General features: G+C 38.8%; 1 protein-coding gene across 2 annotated transcripts in view; it reads right to left on the reverse strand.

Moving 5' to 3' along the window:
* Positions 1-18,202, reverse strand: part of STEAP4 (STEAP4 metalloreductase) — a 56,293-nt gene extending 38,091 nt beyond the window's left edge. Inside the window, exon 1 of one of the 2 annotated variants that reach the window (XM_037507362.2) lies at positions 18,081-18,202. The gene's annotated coding sequence lies outside the window, so the exon portion shown is untranslated. The remainder of the gene's footprint in view (positions 1-18,080) is intronic. The other variant, XM_037507341.2, reaches the window with a different exon arrangement.
* Between the last annotated feature and the right edge of the window lie 1,351 nt (positions 18,203-19,553).

A 19,553-nucleotide genomic window follows, 5' to 3' on the forward strand; every position in this document is an offset into this window, starting at 1 on the left:
TGAAGATAAAAATATTTCAATGGAACTAAAATAGGGCTAGACATTTTGAAATCATGGAGAATTCTTTTACAAATTTAGAGGGGAAATTTTATACAAATTTCTGAAACTCTTAAAGAAGAAAGGAATAAATGCGATTGCTTGAAGTCAAATGAAGAAAAAAAGAAAGAATAAAGAAAAAAACTGTAAGCAAAGTCAAAAGATAATCAGCAAGTTGTGGAAAATATTTTTAATTTGCACAAAATGAGAAAAAACAAAACAGTGGCCAAAGGATATGAGCTGACAGTTCATCCTAAGGGAATATGAAAGATATTTTTTAAAATATTTATTTATTTATTTATTTATACAAGCACTGGGTACAGTCAGAAGTGCAGGAGGGTGAGAGAATTCACCAGAGCCAGAGCGGGGAGCAGAGCAGGCAGAGGGACCGAAGGACACTGCTGAGGGGAGCAGCAGGCGGCAGGAGAGGTCTGCGCGCCATGTGGGACCCTAGATGGCTGCCGGGGATCAAACCGGTGCTGCAGAGGTTGCGGGCAGCTTCGCAACCCAGCACTCAACCGCTGCGCCACTGGGGAGGTCCTGAAAGATTTTTTTAAGTGTAGTAAAATATTCTTAATCAAAAGAAAATAAATGCATGTTAAAACTATAATTAAAATACTGTTAAAAACCACTTGACTAGGGCCTCCCTGGTGGCGCAGCGGTTGAGCGCTGGGTTGCGAAGCTGCCCGCAGCCTCTGCGGCGCTTGTTCGATCCCCGGCTGCTCCCCTGCCACCAGAGGAGGGTCCCACATGGCGCGCAGACCTCTCCTGCCGCCCGCTGCTCCCCTCAGCAGTGTACTTCGGTCCTTCTGCCTGCTCTGCTCCCCGCTCTGGCTCTGGTGAATTCTCTCACCCTCCCGCGCTTCTGACTGTACCCAGTGCTTGTATAAATAAATAAATAAATCTTTAAAAAAAAAAAAAGAAATGTCATATTGTAAGGATTAAAAAAAAAAAAAAACACTTGACTACATTATTTTTTAAAGTTTGTAAAATTTAAAAACAAACCCACCTTCTTGAAGATTCAGTGATCTAATATAATAATTTAAGGTATTATCTATAATCTTAAAGAGTAGTATTACTTTTTTCCAATGTTGAATTTTTCTCAAAAAGTCTTCCCAACAGGGCCTCCCCTGGTGGCGCAGCGGTTGAGCGTTGGGCTGCGAAGCTGCCCACAGCCTCTGCAGCGCCAGTTCGATCCCTGGCCACAGGTTGAGGGTCCCACATGGCGCGCAGACCTCTCCTGCTGCCAGATGCTCCCCTCAGCAGTGTACTTCGGTCCTTCTGCCTGCTCTGCTCCCCGCTCTGGCTCTGGTGAATCCTCTCACCCTCCCGCACTTGTGACTGTGTCCAGTGCTTGTATAAATAAATAAATAATCTTAAAAAAAAGAAGTCCTCTCAACATATGTGTAGCATTTGGTTTAAACTTTCTGCTCATCTTTTTTTTTTTTTTTGTCTTCTTTGTTTAGGGATGTATCCTTTGTGCTACAAAGAGCACTGACTACACTGACTCTGACAGACTATGCTTGATAAGTATTTGTTGAACGATATTAGAGAGGTGTAAGGTTGAGTTGGAAGCAGTGACTTATTCTGTGTTCCAGGCACAGTGTGTGTACAAGATGCAGAGGAAGCTGAGTGATGGAGTAACCAGAGGGGAAGTAGAAGGGAGAAGGAGAGCGGTGGAGGGAGGATGTTTTAACGATGTCTTTTCTTTCACCAAATGGGTTTAAAGTAAAAGTCAGTTAATTTGATGTAGATTTTCATACCAGACAAAAATCATTCTTCATTTCTTCCATGGTGGATTTCATGGTGACTATATGAAGCTTGTACCTTTTTAATGATATTTCAGAAGTTTGATATTTTTACTTTTGTCTGTGGAAAACACCACAATTTTATCTGAGCTTATTTAAAGATGTGCACCTCTGTTACAAATAGATCGTTCAGGTTTTGTAGGTAGTTATAAGAGTTGGAAGAATTGAAAGACTATATTCTATAAAAACTCTTTGTTAATTGAATTTAACACAAATATCTGAACCATTTTGTAAACTAGCAGGTGACTGATATCCTGAAGGGTGTGGCCACAAATGGCAAGAACTTGCCAAAAATCAGAAACAATCATATGGAAACTTTAGCTGTGCCTTTGAAAAGTTCATAGCAGCATCTGCAATGCAGACAACTTCAGCAGCAATTGCATCTGTTAGTTGTTACTCATCAGTTAGCTGGTTCTTGTAACTCAAACTCTCAAACTGCTAAGTGAGGTTTTAATTACTCTATTTTGTTGAATAGTTTGAGAGTGTCCTGAAAGAATGCCAAGTGTGCCTGCTTATCTCATTTTTTCTCCAGTCCTCTTTCCTAATAAATGATTTTTCACTCTCTTACATTGGGGCGGACATTTGTTTGTTTGTTTTTTGTTTTGTTTTTAAGATTTATTTATTTATTTGTATGTCACTGGGTACAGTCAGAAGCGCAGGAGGGTGAGCCAGAGCAAAGAGCAGAACAGGCAGAATGACGAGGTACACTGCTGAGGGGAGCAGTGGGCAGCAGGAGAGGTCTGCGCGCCATGTGGGACCCTCGCTGGCAGCTGGGGATCGAACTGGTGCTGCAGAGGCTGCGGGCAGCTTCACAACCCAGTGCTCAACCGCTGAGCCACTGGGGAGGCCCTGGGGCGAACATTTGTAAGCAAAATACAGATTTGATGAAATTGACAATGCCGTGTAATAAGGTGGATGATATCTTTATTGAAGTATTCTCACTTTGATCATCTTAATCATTTTAAAGAGCAAGTGATGCCAGCCTCTATTTTGACTGTGGTAATTAAATTATTTGATTCTAACATGCAATAAACTGAAAAAAAAATTAACTACACCATATTATTTTTTTCTCTACCTTTTATTAGCAGTGAGACTTTGGGTAAATTAGTGAAACTTTTGTGCTTCAGTTCAATCACCTTTAAAATGAGAGATTAATAGTACCTATTTCAGAGACATTATGAGAATGAGGTGTATTAATATATTATTTTAAAATATATATATTTTACATCATCGTTCATTTTTATACAATGTATGCTTTCTCCTCACAAGTGTATCCCTGTAAAATTCCCACCACCAAGTCACCCGTGCACCATCACTGTAGTCCCTTGTGCTCTTCACTCCTGTTTTGATCCCTCTCCCTCCCCTGCAGAATATCTCTTGATTTATAGTTTCCTGTTACTTTTGTAAATATATATATATATATTTTTTGTGGGACCCTCGCCAGTGGCTGGGGATCAAACCAGCGCTGCAGAGGCTGCGGGCAGCCTCGCAACCCAGCACTCAACCACTGCGCCACCAGGAGAGGCCCCCTAAATACATTTTAATACAGTTCTTGAGGCAGTAAATGCTCAGTAAAGTGGCCATTATTGAGTCATTTAATAATCTTGTCTAATTAATGGTGCTGACCATGCTACTCATGCTGTCTGACAAGGTCCAGGCATGAGGAAAGTTTCTGAAAAGTCAGAAAACTCCACAGCTGACTCCTGCTACTTCCTTTCATTTGTTCGTGGCCATTATTGAAACCATGAAATTTTCTATAAGCTTTAGAATAACACAATGAGCGTTGGCATCAATGCCAGTTTCAGTAATGCACACTTCAGTAGTTTGAGAAAAGTACCTTCCAACATGATTGATAAAGAAATGGTTTCCAATTATTCTCCACGCCCTCCAATTTGTAATTCAGTTACCATGAGTAACACTGAGTTCTTTAACAAACCACGCTTGATAGAACTGATGGAACTGAGTCCGGTAAGAGTCCATACTAGGGAAGGCCCTGAGGCACCCCGGGAGGAGAAATGGTCCGAGAGAAACACACCACATATTGTTCCCAAGGTACCGGGACCCTTTGGTTCTATATAGAAAATAGGAAGCCGCCCTTGATTTTATAATACCTGCTTAGCCTTGTTTTAGTTACCTAGCTTGACTGCATAAATCAGTTGGGTGTAGCACCTGTTTCTATTTTCTGAATAACATACATCACCTAGGCAAATAATGTAACCAAGTTAATGTAACCAAGTGACCAAGTTAATCATAGACTGGGAAAATTAAAAAAAGGACTGTGTACTGTTAATGATCATTAATAATTTCTGAAACAATGTAAAAGTAAAATCACATGATTACATGATGTAATGATCAAGTAACAATTTCTGATGTATAAATAAAGACCCGCTGAGACCCTCAGCAGCAGATGTCTGCACCCTGATCAAGTGTCAGTGTCTCCTCACTACCTCATCTACCTCATCTCTCCTCTCCTCTCATCCCTCTACTTCGCCGAGGCCGCCTAATCCTTGTGGGAATCCTGACACGACATTTTGCTGGAGCTGGCCTCCAGCAAATTTATCAATTGATTAATTATACAATTAGTGAAGGTTTATGTAAATTTTATATATTAAGGGTTATTTGTGTTGATATAACTGTGATGATTGTAAATATATAAGATTTATGTAATGTAGCATTCACTGATTCTTTATTAACTCCTGCTTTCCCTCCTTATTTCTTATTAATAAAACCCTCTAAGAAATGGCTTTAGGGCATTTGAATTTATCAAAACATAGATGTAAAAACAGCTCATATAAATTTCTCTCTTCTAAAAATGTAGTTTGGCAATTCCATGTGTTGTTTTTTTTTTAAAGATTTGTTTATTTATACAAGCACTGGGTACAGTCAGAAGCGCGTGAGGAAGAGAGAATTCACCAGAGTCAGAGCGGAGAGTAGAGCAGGCAGACTGACAAAAGACACTGCTGAGAGGAGCAGCGGGCATGGCAGGAGAGATCTGCGCACCATGTGGGACCCTCACCCTGTGGCTGGGGATCGAACCGGCGCTGCAGAGGCTGCGGGCAGCTTCGCAACCCAGTGCTCAGCTGTTGTGCCACGGGGGAGGCCTGGCAATCCCATGTTACATGCTTGGGCTGCTATCCTGACCACTAAAATTTATTTACACTCATAAACCAGAGACATCACTGGACAAGCTAAAGATACAAGGTATTTAAATATCACTGGTTGACTTCACAGAAATACAGTAATTCCATTTGGCAGTTAGTCACTATGTCAAGCTATAGGAGGTATAAGGGTGCCATCATGGCTAGCTTAGTTGGTAGAGCATGAGTCCCTTATTCTCAAGGTCATGGGTCCAGAAGTTCTAAGTGATAATTTTGTTGGCCATATCTTGAGCTCCACTTCAAATCTTCCTGGTTCTGTTTCCAAGTACTAATCTATGCTCAGCTTCTCTGCCTAGCAGAGGCTCACTTTTGGACCCCACATCTTGATTATGTCCCAGACCTCTCTGAGACCTGTGTTTGCTTAGCACTCAGGTACAACCTCTGGGGCCATGATAGGACAAAAGGGCACAGGACTCCATGGGTATGTGCTTCCCCTTCCATCTTCTGGTGCATATATTTGACACATTTCACATACTCCTCAGAAAGTCCTAGTGGACTAGAGCACCACTCATCTATGCTGGTGGCCAATTTACTGTGTGCTCATCCTTTCTTCCCCCCTCCTGCCTCTCACTCCAGCTCTCTGGAATCAGTTCTGTAAGGAACACTGTACGCAAGCCTTTGCTATAGGCTGCTTGCAAGGAAACTCAGGATAATATAATATTTTGATTATTAGTATTAGTTATGGAAAAACAATGATCATATCTAGGGTTACCATGACTGAGATGACGTAAATAACATGTGAAAACAACAGCATTTTTTTGGGAATAATTTAATTCTGAACTCTTGGAAAAATATTCTAATAATAGTACTTGACAAAAATGGAATCTGTGCATACTGTAAGCCACAAGGGAGATCAAATTGAGGGTGCATTTTACAGTAAGTACTTTATAAAGAAGGACATTACTTCCTTTTCAGACTATTTGTAACTCAGAATAACTTGTGTGCAAACATGGATTTATGGATGTAGTAAAGTTTCTTGTTCAAAGACTTAACGAAGTTTTCTAGACCTGTTCACTGTTAGGTAGAATGGAAGGAATACAGTAAATTAGAAAGGTAGTAAACAGGAAGCAGAGTTATTCAAGGAAAGATGGATTAAAATAGTTCATAAATAACATATGGGTCTCCTCTCCCTTACTGAGGTCTTATGAACATCAATTATTTAACAAAAAACACACCAGAAATATGTGTTGGTTTGGAAAAATCTTCAGGACTGGTTTTGCCTTCGATGGAAGTATCTCCCAGTGAGGTTCCTTGAGAAGAGAGCCAAGATCCAGTAAGAGTATTTAGAGTGATTAAAGACTGACAATCAATGACACAGATGCAAAGGTGACACACATAACTGACTCTGAAGGCTGTTGGTGGCAGTCTTCATTGACAAGCGTGTGTATGTGCTTGTGTGCATGCATACATGTGTGTGCATGTTCATGTGTTTGTGTTTGAATGTATTTGTGTGTATTTTGAGGCCTAAGAGGGGGACCAGGCATGGGTCTTGCCTGTCATCTTCCATTTTCTGCAGATCCCACCCCTGGCCTTGGGAAACTAAAGTAGTATTCTTCTGCAGTGTTCCCAACTATATATCCCACGACCTTTCAGAAGTCAGAGGTCAGAGACACCCAGGCCACTTCCTGTTTTAGAGGATTCCAGCATATTAAAAACATGAAAATGTCCCATTAGGACTACGGAAATTACATATTTAAAATATTTAACCAATAATTGACCAAATCAATGCTCATAAAAAATAGTTTTTTTATTGGAAATAGTTATAAATTCACAGGGAGCTGTAAAGATAGTGTAAGAGTTCCCTGAGCATCCTTCACATACTTCCTCCAGTGGTTACATTTTAAGTAACTGTAGTACATTGTTAAAACCAGAAAGCTGACATTAGTACAATCTGTGCATATAGTTTGGTGCCATTTTCTGGCAGGTATAAGTTCACATATCCATCATTGTACTCAGGATACAGAACTATTCCACCAAAACAAAGACACTCTCATGCTATCTCTTTAAAGTCATACTTGTTCCCACCTCCCACTTCCACCATCAACCCTATTCATCTGTTCTCTATTGCTATAATTTTGTCATTTTGAGAATGTCATATAAATGAAATCACATAGTATTTAACCTTTAGAGATTGTCATTTTAAACTCAGCATAATGCCCATGAGGTCCATCCAACTCATTGCATGTATCAGTAATTCATTTCTTTTTCCATCTGAGTTGTATTCCATAGTAGAGATATACTACATTTTATTTAATAGTCTGCTGTAGAACATTTGGTTATGTCCAGTTTTTGATTGCTACAATAAAACTGCTATGAACAACTTGTACCTGTTTGGGCATGGGCAAACCATGTTTAACTTCTCTGGGATAACTATCCAAGAGTGGGATTACTAAGAGTATATTTAATGTTCAAAGAAGCAACTAAACTGTTTTTCCAGAGTCTTAGCATTTTACATTCTACCAGCAGCTCATGAGCTGAGTGATCCAGTTTGTTTGCATCCTCACCAGTATGTGATATTGTCCTCTTTCTCATTTTAACCATAGTGATATTTCATTACAGTTTTTGCATTTCCATGCTGGTTAATAACAGTCACATCTTTACATTTCCTTACTTGTTTTCTGTGTCTTTTCTGGTAACAAGTCTCTATATCTTCTGCTCATTTTCTAATTGGATTGTTGGTTTTTAACTGTTGAATTTTTATAATTCTTCATTCATTCTAGATAGTTCTTTGTCAGATATGTAGTTTTCAAATCTATATACTTTTCCCTAGTCAAAACATGCCTCCTTTATTTTTTCATTATCTTATCAGATTCATTCACAGAACAAAAGAATTTAATTTTGATGAAGTTCAACTTATTGATTTTTTAAATGAATTATGCTTTTGATTTCACCTGTAAATTCTTCATCATGCTCTAAGTTCTGAATTTTTTTCTCCTAAAACTATGTATCTTTCATTTAAATGCATTATCTATTTTGAGTTTACATTTCTATAATGTGTAAGATTTAAGCCAAGGTTCATTTATTTTTGTTTTTGGCCATGAATATCCAATTGCTTCCCTATCGTTTGTTAAAATGCCATCTCTCCTTCATTGAATTACTTTTGCATATTTGTCAAAAATCAGTTTTCTGCACATGTGTGGATCTATTTCTGGCTTCTTTGTGTTCCACTGAGCGTTGTGTATACCCTCTGCTAATACCTACAATCATGAGGACTTTAGTTACATAGTAAGACTCAAAATTGGATAATTGATTTTCCTGCTTTATTCTTTTCAGAACTACTTTAGCTATTCTAATTCCTTTTTCTTTCAATATACATTTTAAACTAATTTTGTCCATAACTATAAAAATGTATTTTTAAATGCTTATATTTAACAAATAAGTGTTTTTTAATAAATTCACAAAATACAAAGTAGCTTATTTGTTTCATTTAGAAAATAATTATAGACTATTTTAAATATTAATTCATACTAAAGCATAACAGCAGTGTACAGATACCTGATAAATGGGCACAATTTAAAGTTATATGATGAATATCTTTCCATTGTAAATGCAGTATATTTCTGCATATACATGGCCTCATTTGGAGAATACATCAAAATAAAAATTTGAAGTTCTTTGTGTATCAGCAGCCAGATACAAAATGTCCCATCTACGCTGCCCATTTCACTTAGTAAGAATATAGCTCAGCAACCCAACCATGCCCCTTACAAAAGACAGGCACTATCATGTCTTGCTCTTGGAAAATGGACCATTTGTTTTCCCCAAAGTTTTCATAGAATGGAGAAAAAGGTATTTAACACCTTATGTATATATGATCATTTGTAGAAGAACAAGGAAGAAAATCTTCCCTCCTGGATTCCCCTCCCCTTATATAGATAAACCTGAAAGGAAAAATTAGCTTCATAAAATCATCTTTTATTCTGATAAATCCAAAGGAAGTGCAAGTTAAGATAAATGTCTTTATGTGAAGTTTTGAGCTTAATTACACACATTATAGGGAATCTTATTTGCTTTTTAAACAAATTAAAAATGCAAGAAGTGTTTCATGTAAAAAAAAAATTGGGAGGTAATTATAAAAACAGCTATAAAGACAAAACTATCATCACAACATACAGCTTTGAATAATAGAATATAAATCATCATAAAATGATAAGTAGTCAAAGAAAGACCTACCTTACAGGGTGTGATGTAGAGGGAATGGAAGGCAAGGGGACATGGTGGTGGCACAAACAGACATCTCTCTGGCAGTCATGTCAGTCTTTCATTTAATCATTGTAGGGTAAATTATTGTCAGGCTTTTTTGCTCTCTCACCATTAGGATTGATGATGGATCCCTGTGGTCCTGAATGCATGCCTGATGTCACCTGGAGTGGGGTGTGGGCATGCGTAGGTGGGATTCACCTGGGCTGAGATGGGGCTCATAAGGCCAGTGTCATGGGGAACAGAACTAGCAGAAGAGAAGAGAACGAGAGAGAAAAAGAAGCAGAAGAGAGAACAAAACCACGAAATAACATCAAGAACCCATAAAGAGTGAAGATTTGCCGGGGCCAGGAGGCCTCCTGGCCCCTGGCACCCCTGCCTGCCGTGTACCTGGTAATATGCCAATAAAACCTTGAAAAAGCCACCAACGGCTCCAGGACTCATTCTTCACCTGTCTGCTCAGGTCATAGAGAACCTGCTCTGTACCCTTCCTTCCCCCACAATGATCAACACAACTTCTTAAAACCACTAAGGCTTATAAAAAGTGAATAGTTTTGCAAAGGATTACACTAGAAAGTGGTTCTCAACACTGTTGAGCATGAGAATCACATGAGGAGCTTTTACAAAATACTGAAGAGCAGGTTTTTGGAGTGTCTGAATCAACTAGTCTAAGGTAGAGTGAGTCTAGACATGGTTTTTGTTTTTGTTTGTTTTAAAGCTCCTCCTGTAAATTTATAATAGAGCCGAGATTGTGAAAGCTAAGCATTGCAGTTAGCTTTCAGTTAATAGCCTACTACCTGAATTGAAATTAGTTGGGCGGACCATTAAATATTAGGCACCAGCTCATGAGAGTCTGAATAATTTGTTCTGATTTAGGCCCCAGATATTGTTTTTTGTTTGTTTGTTTGTTTGTTTGTTTGTTTGTTTTGTGTAGACGATCTGGGGTGTAGGCCAGAGGTATGGGGGCATGTGAGGATTCACCAGAGACAGAGTGGGGAGCAGAACAGGCAGATTTACTGAAATACACTACTGAAGGGAGCAATTGAGTGAGACTGGAGAGGTCTACACCTTATATAGGTTAGTTCCCTGGCTGGGGATCGAATTCATGCCATAGCCATGATAGCACTGAGACTTAACCCCGAGGCTACCAGGGAGGCCCCCATAAGTATTTTAAAAAACCAAATCAAACCAAACCAAAAGCACTTCTAATGAGCATCCAGGGCTGAGGGCCACTGCAAATGGAAAAGATTAAAGGTATCTTTTTAGGAATGGGATGGTGTGAAGGGGAAAGGCAGAGAGGAAATAAAATGTTCATGGGTTATGAGCATTGAAGAAACATTTTATAATTTCTTCCCCAAAGTAATAATTGGCTGCATCCAAGAGGCTAGAATTACCATTTTTATGAAAGTCAGAGATAAGAGTGTATGGGGAGAGAATTAAGGAATACCAGACTTGGTGTCAAACCACAGGCATTGCTCTGTAACTCTCTCAAGAAAACCTTGAAGAACTGTCTTCTAGGAGTCACAAAGTTATAGTTTGATCAAATTCACCCACAAATCTACCATGGCACACCTTAATAGCAGCTCTCACATACTGCCTACAATATCTTGTTTTCTGTTTGCATGAAACCATAATTAAAGGCATTTTGCCCAGTGTTCCATTGGAGAATTCAGCATTGAGTTCTAAAATGATTGTTCATACAAGATTATGAATTCCTGGGATAGTATTCCCTCTGGCATGGGTGTATGCCCATTTTGTGTTATAATACACAAAACCAGTGACCTGGTTAGTTTTCTTCCATGGAGTTGAATATGATAATACTTTTAAATTCTATAGGATTTGACAAGATTTTCCATTTTAATTTGAAACCTCTGAACAGGGATTTTATTTTTTTAGCCCTTTCTTTTGTTTTATTATTCCTTCTGAATTTCATCCTGAAAGCCCTAGATGATTTGATAACATATTTGTAATGAGCTGAAAATCACCAATCAAATATTTCCTTTCATCACAAGGCACAGGGGCAGGAGGGTGTTCTGCAACTATGTCAGCCTTCTCGTGATGCAGAGCATTTGGTTTACTATATTCCAGGGACAACTGGAAGGCAAAATATTTTAAAAAATATTTTTAAAACCTTACACTAACACATGAGCCCATTCAGTATATACACTGAGATATTTCTGTATTTAGTGAGATCAAGGCTTTTAAGAGAAAGCAAGCATGTTCATATTTGAGCTCGTATTTTGTTGCTGAAGGATATATATTACTATAGCAAAATTGGAAGACCTTGGTTAAAAAAACATAGATTACAGTTTCTAAAAAATTTAATTTGCCCTTGGTTTTTGCATTGAGTGCTTTGGGAAGACTTTGGAGGGTTTTGAGCAGAGGAGTAACCATATGTCAAAGAATCACACTAAAAAAACAAATTTAATGTGACCATAATCAATGGATTTATCTAATTTTTTTGGACACTCACACTTCAGTCTTTATGTTACTTGAAAATATAATAGTATTTTTCTTATTGTATTCTAGCAGTTAGACGTATCTCTTTTAAGTAATAGTCATAGACTAACAGAGACCTGTCATTTAAATCTCTTAAATAAAGAAACCACAGCACAATGGGCGCTGAACAACTCTTACAATATTTTAATTGTCTTGTGAGAAAATTTTTTCATGTAATTTATAGCAACCTAATTCATAGAGAATTAGTTTTTATGCTAGCCAATAGAATGACACAAAAGGAAACAGTAATTTAAACTGGTACATCTGATCAAGTCACAAGGGCATCACTAAATATAACATTTACATTAATGTTCTGTGGGGATATATACTTTTATAAGAATTGCTAATAACTAGCTTGTACTGTAACTAAAATGAGTTTTGTTGGTAACATTTGACTATCATCAACGAATTACCAGGAAAGTAAGGCAATGCAGATCTATATTCTTTAATTGTACGTTAAAAAATACATTATTTATAAATTATTTGGGGGAATTCTACATCAATTACGAATCTTATCAGTACATGTTTTCAACTTGAGATCTCTGCTTCATCTGTCAAGTTAAATGAAGACTGTTTTATGATTCCCTGTCTAGGAATTTCATCACATAGGCTCATTATCCACTGTCTGGGTTGGTTAGTTTATTTGATTAACGCCCAGGGCTCCTGACAACAAGGTCAGGGATTCAGTCATGTCTGAGTTAATTTACCTTGACCTTCCTTTACATGCTATATCCTGAACAACTTCTCACAATGTTTGGTTCACCAGACATTCAGCATCTGCCTGAGGACCTAGATTGCCTCCATGAGAAAAACAACACTCTCTCACTGATTGGATGGTATTTGGCTTATACAAACTAGTGGGTTTTACTTTTGTAAGACTGCTATAGTCAGAGATAGTTAAGAAATGATTTGATCATTTCAATTTTGAATTAACTGTTTAAATAAAATTTCTTTATGAATAGTCATTTATCTTTGCAATGAGGGCACTGGGAATTATCTAAATCTGATCATTACTAAATCAGCTTAAGGACAGAGGAGTTTTGCTATATATCTGACAAATCCCAAGAAACTCTGCTATGGGGAACTCCATTCTTTTAATTATTTTTTAGAAGTATCTAGGGGGTAATTCATAAATTCTTATTAATAGGGTCCTTCATGTTTGGGATACCATTTTTTCCATTTCTAAGCTGATTCCCTGAGGGAAGAACTTCCAAAGGACACAGTGCCTCTAAGGTTTGCAGGACCTTTCAGTTCTATCAGCTGGAGGTGCAATTTCCTGCATGACCAGGCCTTGCAGTTGCATCATTTCTCACCCCAGGAGAGATAGTGCTCTTAAAATTCCCTCCAGCTTCCTTGTGCTCTGATAATGCAAACCTGAGAGCAAAACTAGTGACAAATATATTTTAATGAAACAGGTTCTTCATTTTAATTTGTAAGTTTTAAATCTCTGCTCTTTTCAGTGGTGTGACTGGGGGCCACTTCCCAGCTGAAAGCTTAAAATCAGCCATGTTAGGAATTTTTACACCGTGGAAACCAGCAAAGGTTACAAATCAGTACATTTTTTCCTTAGAGAAATATTTACCTACATGCCACTGACTCATTTTCTACTTCTCATCCCCTTCTCTCCAAGACTCTGGCATGTGACCTTGGAAATGAGAAAATAATTGGGGAGAGGGAAGATACAATTTTCCAGTCTCTATTACACCTCGGACCTAAGTTTTTTAAGGTGTCTCCCTTCTCATAAAGCATTAAATAGGTTCTTAACAAAGCATAATCCACATGGCTTCCCCTGCTTCCAGAGAGGTCCTATACTTTTTCTACCTCATGCAGAAAATTAACATAATTAGGCTATAAATCTGATACCTCTAGACTTTTAGTTCTTCCCTCAGAGAGAGATACAGGGACCTCTTTGTATACCAACACCCCCAAATCCATATATTCCAATTTTCAGACATGTCTCATAAAAGAAAAAAAATCACAATTTGGCATCCCAGTCTAGGAAAACCAGAGATAATTCTCACACTTTCATTATTAACCCATTTATCAAACTAATTACCTTAATACCTTTTCCTTAATACCTATGTCAGAGCAATTTTATAAGATGAGGAAATTATTTTAGTGCTTGGGTAATGGAAAAAATATACTAGAAGCATGATTTTTTTTTAATAAGAATGATTTGATATAACTTAGTTTCTTTTGTACTGTTCACTAGGATTCATATCTTATGCCATTCCTTCAGGTATCAAGAAAGGCAAAAATGTTTTACTTAAGTTAAATTAATTAAAACTTTTAAAAATTCAGTATTCCAGTTTTCATGACTTTAGTCAAATGCCTTGATCACATTTCACTCTTTCAGATGAATTGACTCCAAAGTATAATAGTAACAAATTTATTATATAACTCACTATAGCAACAAAAGAGTTACTAAACTTAAGATAATGAGAACAAATAGCATACCTCTTAGAATTTCCATTTGCTTTTTTAAAAAATAGTTTCCATAATTTCCACTATTTACTTTATATGTATTGTACAACACAAGTAATCTTACACTTCACCCAGAATGCCAAGTAGTTGAAATCTAGATTTTGCAAGCATACTTTGACACTATTAACTAGTATAGTTCAAGGGACAATTATGCTCATAATTTGCTATGTCCGCACTCATCTGCATCTTCCAAAAGTAAAAATCAGTATTATCAACAGTGTCTTCGTAGGATTTCATGGTTTCAACAGATTTATCAAACAGACGTATTAATCAGGCACTGTACTATGTGAGAGGGACAAAAAGGGTGAAATTAAGGCTGTCCTGTCCTCAAGAGGGTCTAGTCTTGGGGAGGTTGTGCACACATAATGGAACTGCTAAGATAATTGCATGCAAGGACCCAAGCAGAGGAATATGGAGAGTGGATCCCAGCCCAGAGAAGGGCGCTGATTGATCCGGGAAGCAGAACTACAAAGTTTACTGAAGTCTGTACAGAATTGCTTCAGCCACCATTTAACTAGGGCTCAAAGCTGTTCCAAGAGCAGGTACAGATGAAAAATGCACAAAGTTGATTGTCAGTCAGTCTCTGCACCCTGTTTCCATCACCTGTTTTTATCATCCTGTGCCATGACAACAGAAGACATGATTGGAGTCTCTGTTCTGTTCTTTTTTTTTTTTAATATTATTTATTTATTTATACAAGAACCGGGGTACAGGACAGATGCGCTGGAGGGTGAGAGGATTCACCAGAGACAGAGCAGGGAACAGAATAGGCAGACTGATGAAATACACTGCTAAGGAGGGCAGCGGGCTTGACAGGAGAGGTCTGCAGCACTATGTGGGACCCTCACCAGCCGGCCGGGATTGAGCCTGCGCTGCAGAGGCTGCAGGCAGCTTCACAGCGCAGTGCTCAACTACCTGAGCCACGAGGGGAGGCCCTCTGCTTTGTTCTTAATGCTGATTTTTTCTTTCAACCTTCGGAGTTTAGGCAAAATACACTATCTAGTTTGTGTTCTAATAACCCTCCAACTGGTGTGCTATGCAGTTACATTAAGTCACCTCTTAGCTTTCTTTTTTTTTCAGAATTTTAATTCCTAACTTTTCAAAATTATCCTTGGTCCACATTTTCTTTCCTTTTATGGTGAATAGTGAACTTCATCCTGCTATTAAGATTGATCATATAATACACATTGAAGGAAATATTTCTCTCAAAATAACTTCTCAGAAATATATGACTATGAAAGTACAATATGGTAAGACTTCTCTGCACATGGTTGAACAAACTCTTCTAGAACATTGTGGACAATGTTAGCATTTAGTTAAGGCATTAATGTCCTGCCTAGTTAATTAGAGTGGAAATACTTCTTTAGTACACTGTTGCATTCTTTTTGCTGTGATATATTTCTGAAAGATGATCTTCAAACAGTATAAACATTCTTTGTTCTCTTCTCCTTAATGATTTTGGAAGAACAAATTGTTTATGCATATAGGCCAAGAATGTTTTCATATCATGTATTATGTTAAGCAATAATTATCCTTTAGTTATTTACTTACCTTTATTCCTTCCAGAACTGATTTCTTCTCCAAAAAAGAACAAGTGTTAATTAAAATAATTTTAGAAATGACCTAAAAGTCATTCAAAATATCTTGAGTAGGTTTAACATATCATGTGGAATTGCTCAGGAAGTCCTTTTAATTAACTAAATGACACATTCTCTTTGCATACACAAAGAAGAGAGACAAACAAGTGATTTCAGAAGTCTCATCTTTGCTTAGCAAATCTTTCTATTATTTCTGGCTGTATTACAAGTTCACAAAAAAAATCCACCCCAGAAAACATCATACCCACAGCCTGTCTTAGATTTTTACTGTAGGCATTATAGGTAGGTATAGATGCAGATACTTAAACCATCCCCTCTTTGCAGGACAACTCAGAGGAAATAAGCTACAGAGTGCCTTAGCAAGTCTTCATGTTTGGAAGGAGATGGTGTGTTTTTATTTTTGCCAGCAACTTACTATCCTTCTTTAGATTTAAAAAAAAAATGATTTTTTTCAATAGCAGTTTATAGGAAGTCCAAATGATTTATAAAGAGAACTAGATGGTAAAGATAATGAAATACTGGTTCGGTTTTTGAGGGTGACTGCAGAGTCAACTATTTGAGGGACTTTAAAAGGAGACTCTATATCCTTTTAATAATAGCATTCATGATGTAGTGTGATACAGGGGTAGTCCTTCGGAAGACAGGATATTGCAGCATGACTGCTCAGGGTTTCTTCAGTTTTGAAGTTCTATGACAAATGAACCTGTTTTTCTTAAAACTGTTTACAGAAAGGCTCAAGGCTCAGGGTTTTCAATTTATAGACAGGCTTATAAAATTTATTTGGTTATTTCTAACAATAGTTAGCAGATGTAAGCAAGGTAGAAGTCTGGAACTCATTCTCAAGTTGGGGGTCAGGCCTTGTACCTGCTGGTTTCCATCCTTAAGCTGCTGTGTGAACTTCCTCAGAACCATAAAGGTTGCCAAATGGAGAAAGTGTTATGACCCAATTTCTCTATACACATGTACCATTTACTTTACAACCTTGAAGCCTGATAAATAGGGAGTGCTTCATCCTGTTTTCTGGGTTAGCAGTGTTTGCCATGCAGGTGGAATACAAGCAGGTAGAATTTCATACTGTGCTAAATCACAGCATTCTGAAAAACTCAGGGCCTTGCAAAAGGCCATATCTCAAAAAAGTTACTGCTTCAAATAAATGTGCCATTTTATAAAATTACACCTACTGTATCAGAAAAAAATGTTCTTTCATATGAGTGACATTTATATGACTGCCATTTATAGGACTAGGACATTCTCACATAGCAAGTTGAAGAATGGTTTTGAAAGAAGAGAGTATTCGCTGAATAATAAATGTGGTAGAAATGTAAGATATAAAGTATGGGGAGAGACTCCACAACTGTGTGGTTTCCCTCTAAAAATGAAACCTGGATTATTATGAAGAAAGTAATTGCTTGATTATACTTTATAGAATTAGCAAGATTTTCAACATATTTTAAATCTGCAAGCATATTTAGTCATCGATTTTCACCTTGTTAAAGATGGATTTTGTGGATCAACGTGGCCCAATGGTTGCTTTTTTTAATCTGGAAACTGAGGCCGAGGTTTTGAATTTATCATTAGAATTAGGAATAGAATTTCCAGTGCCCCATCCCTCTTCGCCATCCAATACACTTTTCATTATACCAGTTATCTATTAGAGGAAGTTACCAAATTGCCATCCAGGGGTGAATAATATCTATCTTCCAGTTGTCTCTGCACACAGGGAACCAAGGTTTTATTTTCTCTTCACGATAAATTATATTCCAACTAAGATTTCTCTGAAAAGCAACTGCTAAACTGTAGAAGGAGATTTAAATCAAGACCAAGGCTGGAAGTGGTTGCAGGTATCAGGACTAATTTCAGTTCTTTCTCAAAAGGCAGCCTCAGGTCTGAGACAGCGGAGATTGCCCAAATCACTTTTTTGCCAGGATCCTTCTGATGAGTACCACAAGATTGCTCTAATGCAGAAATAAGACACACACAGGAATACACCTCCGCTCCCCCCACCCCAATCCCCCTCAAAGCTTACTCCTTTGGTCTTCTGGACACCTGGGATGGAGATAAGCGAGAACACTTCAGGAAGTTAGAAGCAACTGAATTGCTGAACTATTCTGTGCTACAGCTTTGTATCTTTGTATGGGCTTTCCTGCGAAGGGGTTTAGGGGCATCTTCTTTTCATTATCAGCGAGCTTGGAGAGTGGGGTTCTGAGAACAAGGACAAGAGGTGGGCTAAAGCAGGTAAAAGAGGGGGCCCTTGTGACAAATGGTACAATCAATCAATAGCCAGCAGCTCGACCCACCTGCAGGAGAGGTACTTCCAAAGGCAGCTGCAGCCTGGGCGCCCTGGGGCCAACTGCGGGGCCGGAGAGCAAAGCTTCGCGGAGCTTCAGCGCTGTGCTGTGTGACTCGCTGCTCTTGCCTCTTTAAGAAGCCAGAGTGGGCGGGGGGAGGGGAAGGGCCCGCTGATTTCGTAAGAGAAGTAGTGAAGAAAGTTCCAGGAAGAGTTCAGACTGGGAATCCCTCTCAGCTTGAAAGGACTAGAATTTCCTGTGCTGCCACTGCCTTCCTTGCTGCAGTTATTGCCACAGATCCGCAGATCTTTGGCCAGCAGGGTTTTTCCCGGAGTTCTTTTTTTTTTTTTAAAGATTTATTTATTCATGCATACAAAAATTGGGGTACAGGCCAGATGTGCGGGAGGGTGAGAGGATTCACCGGAGCCAGATTGGGGAGCAGAACTACTGAAATACATTGCTGAGGGGAGCAGCGGGTGCGACAGGAGAGGTCTGCTGGGACATGTGGGAATCTCCCTGGCCGACCGGGATAGAACCCTAGAACCCGCGCTGCAGAGGCAGCTGACAGCTTCACAGCGCTGTGCTGACCACCTGCACCACCAGGGGAGGCCCCTTCCTGAAGTTCTTGGGATCTGTGCATCCCCAGATATTTGAGTCTTGGACCTTTTTCCTGACGCAGCCAGAGGAGTCTCTTTGAGGAGCTGAGAAAACACCACCTGATCTAATCTTTTAGGCGTTTCTCCTTTTCCTCGTTTGTCTCGATTCAGAGAAAAAATGGTATCTTTCCCCTCTGCCTGGAGGACCTCCTTAGTTCTTATAGTGTTCATAGCTTGGATGATCTTGAATTTGGAGGTGCTGATTTAGAGATTAAACAGTTCAAAAGAAACAAACCAAATGAAAGAGGGAAGATGATGAGGACACCTTATTGAATATATCTATATAATATTGCATAATAATGTGCAATAACATGCATTGCATTATATATGTGATACAGTTAACAAGTTCGTCTTTCCCCCATTTTTTGCAATTCCCCTTATCTAGCATTAACAGGATTGATGACTTGTCTTTCCCATTTGTTGCAGCTCCCCCTCCCCTTCGCGGATGCCTACCCATCTCCCCCTGTATAAATACCCCTGCCCACTGCCAAAGAGGAGGACGGTGGTTTTTCGGACATGAGTCTGCCTCCCTCCTCATTTGTCGACAAATAAAACCGCTTTCCTTTTCCTCAAACTCAGTTTCCTTTTATTGGCTGAGGGAAACTGAGGCCGGCGTTCGGTAACAATTTTGGCGAGCCAGCCAGGAGGTGGATGCCACTTCGGCTCTCCCAACCCCAACTCTGACTTCCAACTGACGGAGCTGTTGCCTGCTGCAGCGCACCAGGGCTCACCTATCTATGCTGGTCTGTGCTGTCAGAGAGGGGCCTGGACATCCCGGGTGGCATCCTGACCCTCCTGCTGAGAGGGAGCACCCTCTCTCCAGGAG

Source organism: Talpa occidentalis, unplaced genomic scaffold, assembly GCF_014898055.3.
Source record: "Talpa occidentalis isolate TD23 unplaced genomic scaffold, MPIMG_talOcc4v2.1, whole genome shotgun sequence".
Taxonomy (NCBI): domain Eukaryota; kingdom Metazoa; phylum Chordata; class Mammalia; order Eulipotyphla; family Talpidae; genus Talpa; species Talpa occidentalis.